The sequence below is a fragment of the Dermacentor albipictus genome, unplaced genomic scaffold, assembly GCF_038994185.2.
Source record: "Dermacentor albipictus isolate Rhodes 1998 colony unplaced genomic scaffold, USDA_Dalb.pri_finalv2 scaffold_22, whole genome shotgun sequence".
Classification (NCBI taxonomy): Eukaryota; Metazoa; Arthropoda; class Arachnida; order Ixodida; family Ixodidae; genus Dermacentor; species Dermacentor albipictus.
The window spans coordinates 3,225,744-3,233,747 of NW_027225576.1; the positions used below are offsets into that span (position 1 = coordinate 3,225,744).

Below are 8,004 nucleotides of genomic sequence, written 5' to 3' on the forward strand. Positions count from 1 at the left end.
CCTCTAACTGCTTAGAAGCGCGCGACAAACCCCGACAGTTAAATGTAGCTATAGTGAGAGAAGGAGCCATTTTAAAGGAGAAAGAAATTAGCTAGAAGCTAGTAGAAACAAAGGAAAACGAAAAGAGCTAGGAAATAAATAAAGAGCAGGCTAGTATTAGGTAATTCTAGCCGCTAATGACAAAAAGGCAAAGACTACTTATGAGAGGGTCTCCGAAGTTGAAGACCCCTCTTCAGTAGACTCATAGGTTCTGTCTCAGAGCAACGAGCATTCGCAGCGTCACCATTCGCAGATGGGACAAGGAGAACCCTCTGTGTCCGATGGGACCTCAGTATCAGAATCGGACGTATCAACGGCACTGCGCTTAAGTTCTGGAGCGCCAGTCTCCGAGCCCTGGGAGCCACCTTCGTCCGAGCTCGACCCACGCTCCGCGGCCGCCGCCCTGGCAGCGGAGCCAGCGCGGTGTGCGCGCCGCTCTTAAGGCCCAACCACACGCGGTGAATCGTGCGCGCCTGGCTGCGCGTCACGCGTCTGCGAGGCCGTACGCGCCTGTCCTACGCGTCTAGAGAGGGCAGACGCGCAGGAAACGCGCGCGTCAAGGAGGTCTTGATCTTGGGCGTCATTTTGAGCGTACTTTGAGCGTACGCGACGGAAGTGGCAGCTTGTGCACCGACGTCACGTGGGCCGCATGTACACTTCCGGCGGTTCGGAAAGGTTGTTGAAGTTTCAGAATCGTGCGGAGACGCCGGGAGTCGCCGCTGGTTTCGTGTCGATAGATCACAGAGGCTATGGAGGCGATCAACAACGAAGCGCTGATCGCCTGCGTTGAGGCTCGACTTGCGCTTTGGTAGCAGGCGAAACACAAGCGCCACTAGAACAAGCACTTGACGAGGTGGTCGTGGATCGTCATGCCCAACGCTGTCGAACAGGTGAGTGCTCGGAATTTTATACGGGCGTCATAGCGGAGCAGTTTCAATCGCGATCGAGCCCGATCGGGGTCGGATTTGATGATCACGATTGCCTGTACCGCGCAATATGCGTAGAACCGATCGTGATCGAGAAATTTGATCGCGCTCGATCGCCATCGAAAGCCTAGCTGTGTGGCACTGGTATAAGCTGCCTCTCTCATCAGCAGACTCGCAGATGTCGAAAACGCGTTTCATCTGTGCAGATGACGTTATCACAGCGCTGCAGAAGTGATGGAAGTCCCTGGGGAATACATTTCGGCGCCTGGGAAGACGTTGTCAGAAAGGAAAGAGCCGCGCCGTGCCAGTCGACGTTCACAACGACGTCATCTGGCTGTTTTTCGACCAGATGATGTTTCTGCGCTACACAATGGAGTGTAGACCGTAAGTGATCTTGAAATTTCCATCTTAGCCGGCGTGTTAAAAATGAAACACGGGATTTTAGTGCTTTCCCTTTACCACGTTGACCGGCGATGCCGTATGTTTGTATTATAGCTGGCAATGCACCGCACTTATGGGAATCGACTCGAAATAGTGCTTACACAAGCAAGTCGACGCACAGTATGCATTATATTCAGCTTTGTCTAATTGGCGATAAAATATTTGTGCTGCATCGCCGCTCCGATTATCGCATATTTCGGTAAATGTGATCCGGTAAGGGGACATACAAGCAGTACAAGAATAGCTTTGTATATTTATTTATTTAGGTACCCACAAAGCCAGTTTGGCTTTGCAGTGGGGAGCAGAGAAAGCAGAAAAACAGGTACAAAATAACAAGTAAAATAGCACTTAAAAACCTAACAATAAAGCATAAGACAGAAGTACAGAGAATATCACATACAAATTAGCAGGATCAAAAAAAGAAACGGGCTTGCATGATGCGCACACAAAAAGAAAACACAAAACATGCAAGTAGTTTTTTTTTTTTTATTCTGTGCACTGATCCTAGAAGGCAGCGTGCAAGTCAATGGCCAGTATTTAACTGAGTATTGAATGTTGCTATATTCACGTGTACCTTGGGCACTTCAATATACAGTTTTAATTTTGCATTTTGTTGCTTGCCAGCAGTGTGCAAATCGGTGCATCATCACAGACCCCCAAATATTACCTAGCTTGCTTAGGGATTCATTCAGTGTCATCATGCTGTAGGAATAAATGCGCCATAGTACTGACAACATTGTCAGCTGTGTAATTGATAATTCTTTTTGTGTCTGCTCAGCAGTGTCCTTACTTATTATCAGCCTGTGGTTATTCTGCAGATCTCAGGTGCTGTGGTTATTGGTTTAAGCGAAGCTTTCACAATGTTTGTGGAGAACACTGTTCCTGCTTAGCAAAATTTCCGAGGAAGGACTTGATGATCCAGTTTAACACATTCGCACTGTGCAAAAAATGATTATTGAAATTTTACATGCCAAAACCACGATCCAGTTACATTATTTTAATTTGTATTTGCATTACGTCCAGTACTGGTCACTCGTGCAACACAGTAGCCAGTAGTCAGCTGGGATGACAATTGTTCAATGTCTACATTATTATCAGTATGAGGCGAGCTATTTGGCAAGACAGTAGGAGCAGCGGTAGGAAAGTCCAGAGAAGAGGCAAAAAAAGCTTGGCTGTAAGAAACCTTCTGGAAGGGTTTGCTCGCTAAGGTCAGCTTTGCTGGGCCAAAATACCCTTTGCAAGGCAGATGGCAAGAAGACAAACATTATTAGACGTAACTTCCTAAATACAAACAACAAATGCACTGACTACTACGTACACAGCTTCACACTGTTTAGACGTACATTCAGTTAAGAAAAACAGTTTAGAATGAGATGAAGTTTACAAACAAGTGAAAGGAAAACAAAGTCACAAGCCAAGAACGTTTCAAGTAGAAAAACTAGAACAGGAGAGAGCCTTATGCTAAAGCAAGACCTAACAGTACTACTACTCTATGTTTAGAAAGTGCAAGCATAGGTCTTTCAACATGAAATTTATTAAGTGGTTTTACTGAGTAAATGTAGTGGAATGCTTCCTGCTAATTATTTCAAAACTGAAACATTCCAAATATCATGCACTGTTTTGAGTAGAAGTAATCACTAGGCTTTACGCATGCAGATCACGTAAGAACTGCCTTAATGCATCACAAGCAAAAACAGAAAAAGATAGAAAAGCTACACTTACGCGCATGCAGAAACTGTTCATTCTGGTTGTGTAGGCAAGCCACTTTTGTCCCTACAAAACTGATTCAGAGCTTCAGTGTACTCTAATAAAATCACACACTAAAACAAATGTGGACGGATTTGAGCCTTCATATATTTTTGCATCCAGACTGGCACATTATTTACACATTGACAGTATGTGCAAACCTTATTACGCTCACATGCAGGATGTCCGCCAACCTTCCACCAGTGCCCCCATCGAGTGAGGAGGGAAGTGCTGCAGACATCTTAACAAAAAATGTGCCAGTTTTCTGATCTGAAGTGCCATCACCGTCAAGTGAAGAGTCACAAGCGCCAGCATCGACTCTGTCTTCGGTGTCGCATGAGTCTGTGGAGTCTCAGGACATTTTGGAATCTCTTGTATCACCGATGTTTCCAGAAGTTCTGGTTCCCAAGGCTTCTGAGGCACACCACAGCAGGCCGCAGTCACAAGCATCGCTGGCTTCAGCAGGCAGTCGCAGGCTGGATACGTTGGGAAGCATTGCTTCCGAAGCAACGTCAAGACGGAGGAAAAGGAAAAAGAAAGATGAGAGTCAGTTAATATTGGAGGAATTAGGCAATGTTTCAAGTGCAATCAAAAGATGCAAACCACAGGACGACCTTGAACTTTTGCTGTGTCTCTGCTCAAACACATTAGAGAGGTCAGTGAGGATACGCATCTCGACTTGAAAATTAAATTGATGCAAGTAGGAGAGTAATTCAAAGATTAATGTTTTTTAATGTATACTTTTTGTATAATAAAGCCAAGAGACAATGAAACAAAAGGAAATCATTGATGAATTTAATTGCTTTATATCGAAATGGAAAAATAAGGAGGACAATGAAAGTACATGAAAAGGTAGCTTCCCATTAATGGGAGACGAACCCACAACCTTTGAATTATGCTTGCATTGCTTTACCAGTAGAGCTGCAGCAATGGCTATCCCTCTGCACACTTTCTTGGGCCTGTATGTGCATGTACTAGATCTCACCCTGGTAGTGTTAGCCAGTGCTACTCGTGCAAGAACACTCCAAGAGCCTAATCTAGTACACATAAACATTCTATGAAATTGATGGTGGAATAGCCTCCAGCTCAATTGGTTTTAGCTTCCACCAGTGGCAAGTTATATTTTCTCCACTTTCACTTCCCTTCTCCTTGTGATGTCAACATTACAAATAAAACGACAGTTATTTTCCTTTATACTTTCTATACATTTCCTTGTCTGTTGTTGACATATCAAAGCCCCTCAGCTCTTCTCTTTTGTTCATTTTACATTGTGTTGTATCCATATTTTTGTGTGGTATTATTCAAGAATTTCATAAAGTTGATGTCTATGGGCCTGGTTGGTTGGCCATTGCTGCTGTAGAGATGTGTGAACATGTTTTAGCGACACACCTACGATAGAGAAAGAAGCACTGACTTGCAACTAAAGGTTTGTTGTTGCAAGACAGGTGTTTATCGCTTTCATCTGTCTTTGCTCATTCATGCTGTCTTGCAGCAATGAGCCTTTTTGAGTTCACCACCTGTGCATGTAGAGTTTGTGCATGCATCTAGAGATGCCTGTACATGCCTATAAATAAAAAGAAATGTAATGAACCTTCAACCAGTCCCCATTGAAAATTTTTGTTATATGCTGCAAGTTGTAAAGCCTGTCGGGGCGTTCTAGCAGCTCAAGTATTTTTCAAATTGTTTTATTATTATTACAAGAGGTGGCAGAAAGGGAAAAGTCTTGCCACCACATAGCCAGGAGGCAAGGTTCACTGCCAACATAGACAACCTCTACCTCTCCCACAACTATCATCCACAAGTCACATTCCTTGCATTTTTTTTATGTTTCGTGGCTCAGTTCGAGTTGGTTTTGCATGTTCTGCATTGGATGTTTGGCCAAAGTCTTTGTACGTAATCAGTGACACTGAAGGCAGTGCGTAAATGAGACATGTATACGTATGACCCTGCTTCTCTGGCAGGAAGCAGGGCTACCTGATGGGAGCCGCGAACAGCATGTGAGCTTTAAAAAAATTCTTAAGCTGAAAAAAATGTAAGGAATTTCTGCAGCTGTCGTGCTGTTCTGCAGTTGTTTAATACTTTGCAGGCACGATTGCCACTATACGACTTACACACCACTGCAGAGTCTAGCCGCCTCAATCCCCACACGTCTTGCCCGAATGCCAAGTAGCTTGAATGCAAGTTGAAAAAAATTTGTACCCATGTCTCAATTGTTTGCATACTAATTATGATGACATGACTTTTCTTGACAATGATCTGCATGGCTGTGGGGGCCCTTCTTGAGTGACATATGATCAAAATTCATTTGTGTAGGTTAGCTACTACCTTTGTTTAATACTACATGTACAATCATTCCTCAAAGTAAGTTTCACAGGTTGCGCAAGGTCAAAAGCACTGAGGTAGCTTTTGTGTGATCCCATTCGATGGCATTTTTTTGTTAGCTAACTGCTAGCCATAGTTAGCCATAACTGCTACACTGGTGATGCACTAAGTTGAAACTTTGTCTCTGTGATCATGTGATCTTTTTTTTCTGGTATTTCCTCTCACGCACATTGTCAGTACCTTCATTACTATTTCTCGTTTTGTATCAGCATTTTGTGTCCCATTTTTTTATTTGTTTATGAGTTAATAAATATTTAGTTGTGTATAATGAACTAGATTATGTATTAGTATTTATTATGCGTGCTCGTTGTCAGTCATTTCATTCTTTTGTTGTGCTTCAATGTTTTGTGACCCCCTCATGATTTGGCTGCCAAAAGGCGGCGGTTAGTATATTGTGTAAATAAAATAAATGATACATTAAATGACAAAGAAACAGTGTTCTTCTGTATTCCTGCAATTGCACATTATTACTCTAGGGGCAACTATCCTTTACAAACCTCAATGCTACAGCAAGTCGTTCTCCAGGCTCCAGGGGTATCTCGAATGTGGTGCTGCCATGTGAGGTCCTCTGCGACAAAGCTCAATAGCTTGTCAAAGAGCTGTGGTGTCTTGCGAAAGAACTTGTAGAAAAATCCGTGGTCATCCTGACGTATCCGCTGCATCTGTAAAAAATTGTGCATTATTACCTGGCAGAAGGACCGTACCCTGCCTGCATACACTCGCAGGTACCGGGAGCTGTACACTTTTCACTGACACACACGCATAGCCACTAGCCATGATTAACTTTACCCCCTGCTTTGTTTATATGCTTGAATACAAACAGTGTGTCGGCAAAACAGGAGAGCCAGTCAACGGTATATTAAAGAAAAATCGTGCGGCCACCACCAAGAAACTTCCGAAATTTGTTGCACAGCATTTAAACCTGTCAGGTCACAATTTAATTACATTACACATCATATTCTACAGTCACACTTCTGAGAGACAGAAAATAATGGAAATTGTATCTCATCCACAAGATTCATATACGACAACCAACACGTGCAAAAAGGTGTTCTTGAATCTATGCGCTATACTAATGGCACAAATATAACTAGCAGTCCTTAACTTTTTGTAGGGGTGTGGTAATACCGAAAAGTAGATTTAGAATAGAATATCGAATGAAATGAAGAAAAAATAAGCTGGATATCAAATAAAATATCGAATAGCAGAAAATGTATTACAAAACTTAATCCTTACAAATGTTGTGCAAGAGGATGCTACACAAGATCTGTGTAAACAGTATGGTCTACTGTTAATAATGAAGGAAGCCCCAAATTAGTATTACAGATGGTCTGTTAAATAGAATCAAGTGCTTCTTCCCCTCTGAAGCTGAAGAATTAGTGACGGTATGTTGTACTGCATACACGGGTTAGACAGACGGCTGTTGAAACGTCGTGAGGTGTCGTCACCACGTATCCAATGTACGATCTGTGTGCTTCCGGCGGCTAATCAGCCCGATCTTCGCCTATGCTTTCGCGCTTTCCGAACTACACCCTGCTCTTGTCGTTCCCCCTGTTCGCGTACGTCACGTTATCGTTTCGATCGGTGCTGTCAACCTGGACGAACCTTGCACCGACGACGCGATGCTGTTCTGCGAATTGGGCGTTCGCGCGCTGCGAGTACGATCCCCGCATTGCTACTTTAACCCTTTCACTTATGCGCGCACTTAAAAACGCTGATAAGTAATTGCTGTCCTAACGAAGATAAGTCCCCATGTCCAAACACTGGCTCCTAGTTCTACCACTGTAGATCATCGAAAGGAAAGAAGTTACTCACAGCCGTAAAGTCCTTCTTCTTTACGCAGTTGAAAGACTGGCCGGACCCACCAACGTCGCCGCAGAGGCCGCAGACGCTTTCTGCGCTCCCGCCGCCTTTGCAAGAGCAGCAGCAGCAAAAGCTTCTTTCTCATGTGGTACATTGCGGGGAGAGAACGCTGATGCCGGCGAAGCAAGCGGCTAAGCAAGAGCTCGGCAGCAACGTCGTGCGTGGTCGCGCGTAGATGTCAGCTGCAGTTGTGAGCAAGCAGACGCTATCGCGCGTGATGTTGATAATTGATGTAGCTTTTCTTGCCATAAGGATGGATAGATACGAACAGCGTGCATTTCTCAACTTAAAAACAATGTACTAGCTCTAACATTGATAAATTAAATAAAAATGGCTAGCCATAATGAAATTAAAGATAAACTTTTCTCAAAGCCAAAGACGACCGTTTCCGCCGTCGCTGGGCCGCTGGTCTGTCAGCCCTGTGCTACGCGCAGCGAAGCGCGCACGCGTGCGCGTATCGTGTGGCTGGACGCCCTTCCCTTCATCACCCGCGTACGCGCACGCAGACGCGTACGCTTACGTGTACGCGTAGCGAGACGCGTATCCCGGGCTGCGTGTGGTTGGGCCTTTACGCTTATGGTTCGACTGACGAGGAGCGTCAGTCGCG

General features: G+C 44.3%; 2 long non-coding RNA genes across 2 annotated transcripts; one reads left to right on the forward strand and one right to left on the reverse strand.

Annotated features, from left to right (window-relative positions):
- Nucleotides 1-483: 483 nt before the first annotated feature.
- On the forward strand, nt 484-3,472 carry LOC135915747 (uncharacterized). The gene is made up of 3 exons (XR_010568729.1): nt 484-929; nt 1,172-1,349; nt 3,334-3,472. It is a non-coding gene; the product is annotated as an uncharacterized lncRNA (long non-coding RNA).
- Nucleotides 1,649-7,696, reverse strand: LOC135915748 (uncharacterized). Its single transcript, XR_010568730.2, has 3 exons — nt 7,350-7,696; nt 6,032-6,196; nt 1,649-3,650 (listed from the first exon to the last, which is right to left on the reverse strand). It is a non-coding gene; the product is annotated as an uncharacterized lncRNA (long non-coding RNA).
- Between the last annotated feature and the right edge of the window lie 308 nt (nt 7,697-8,004).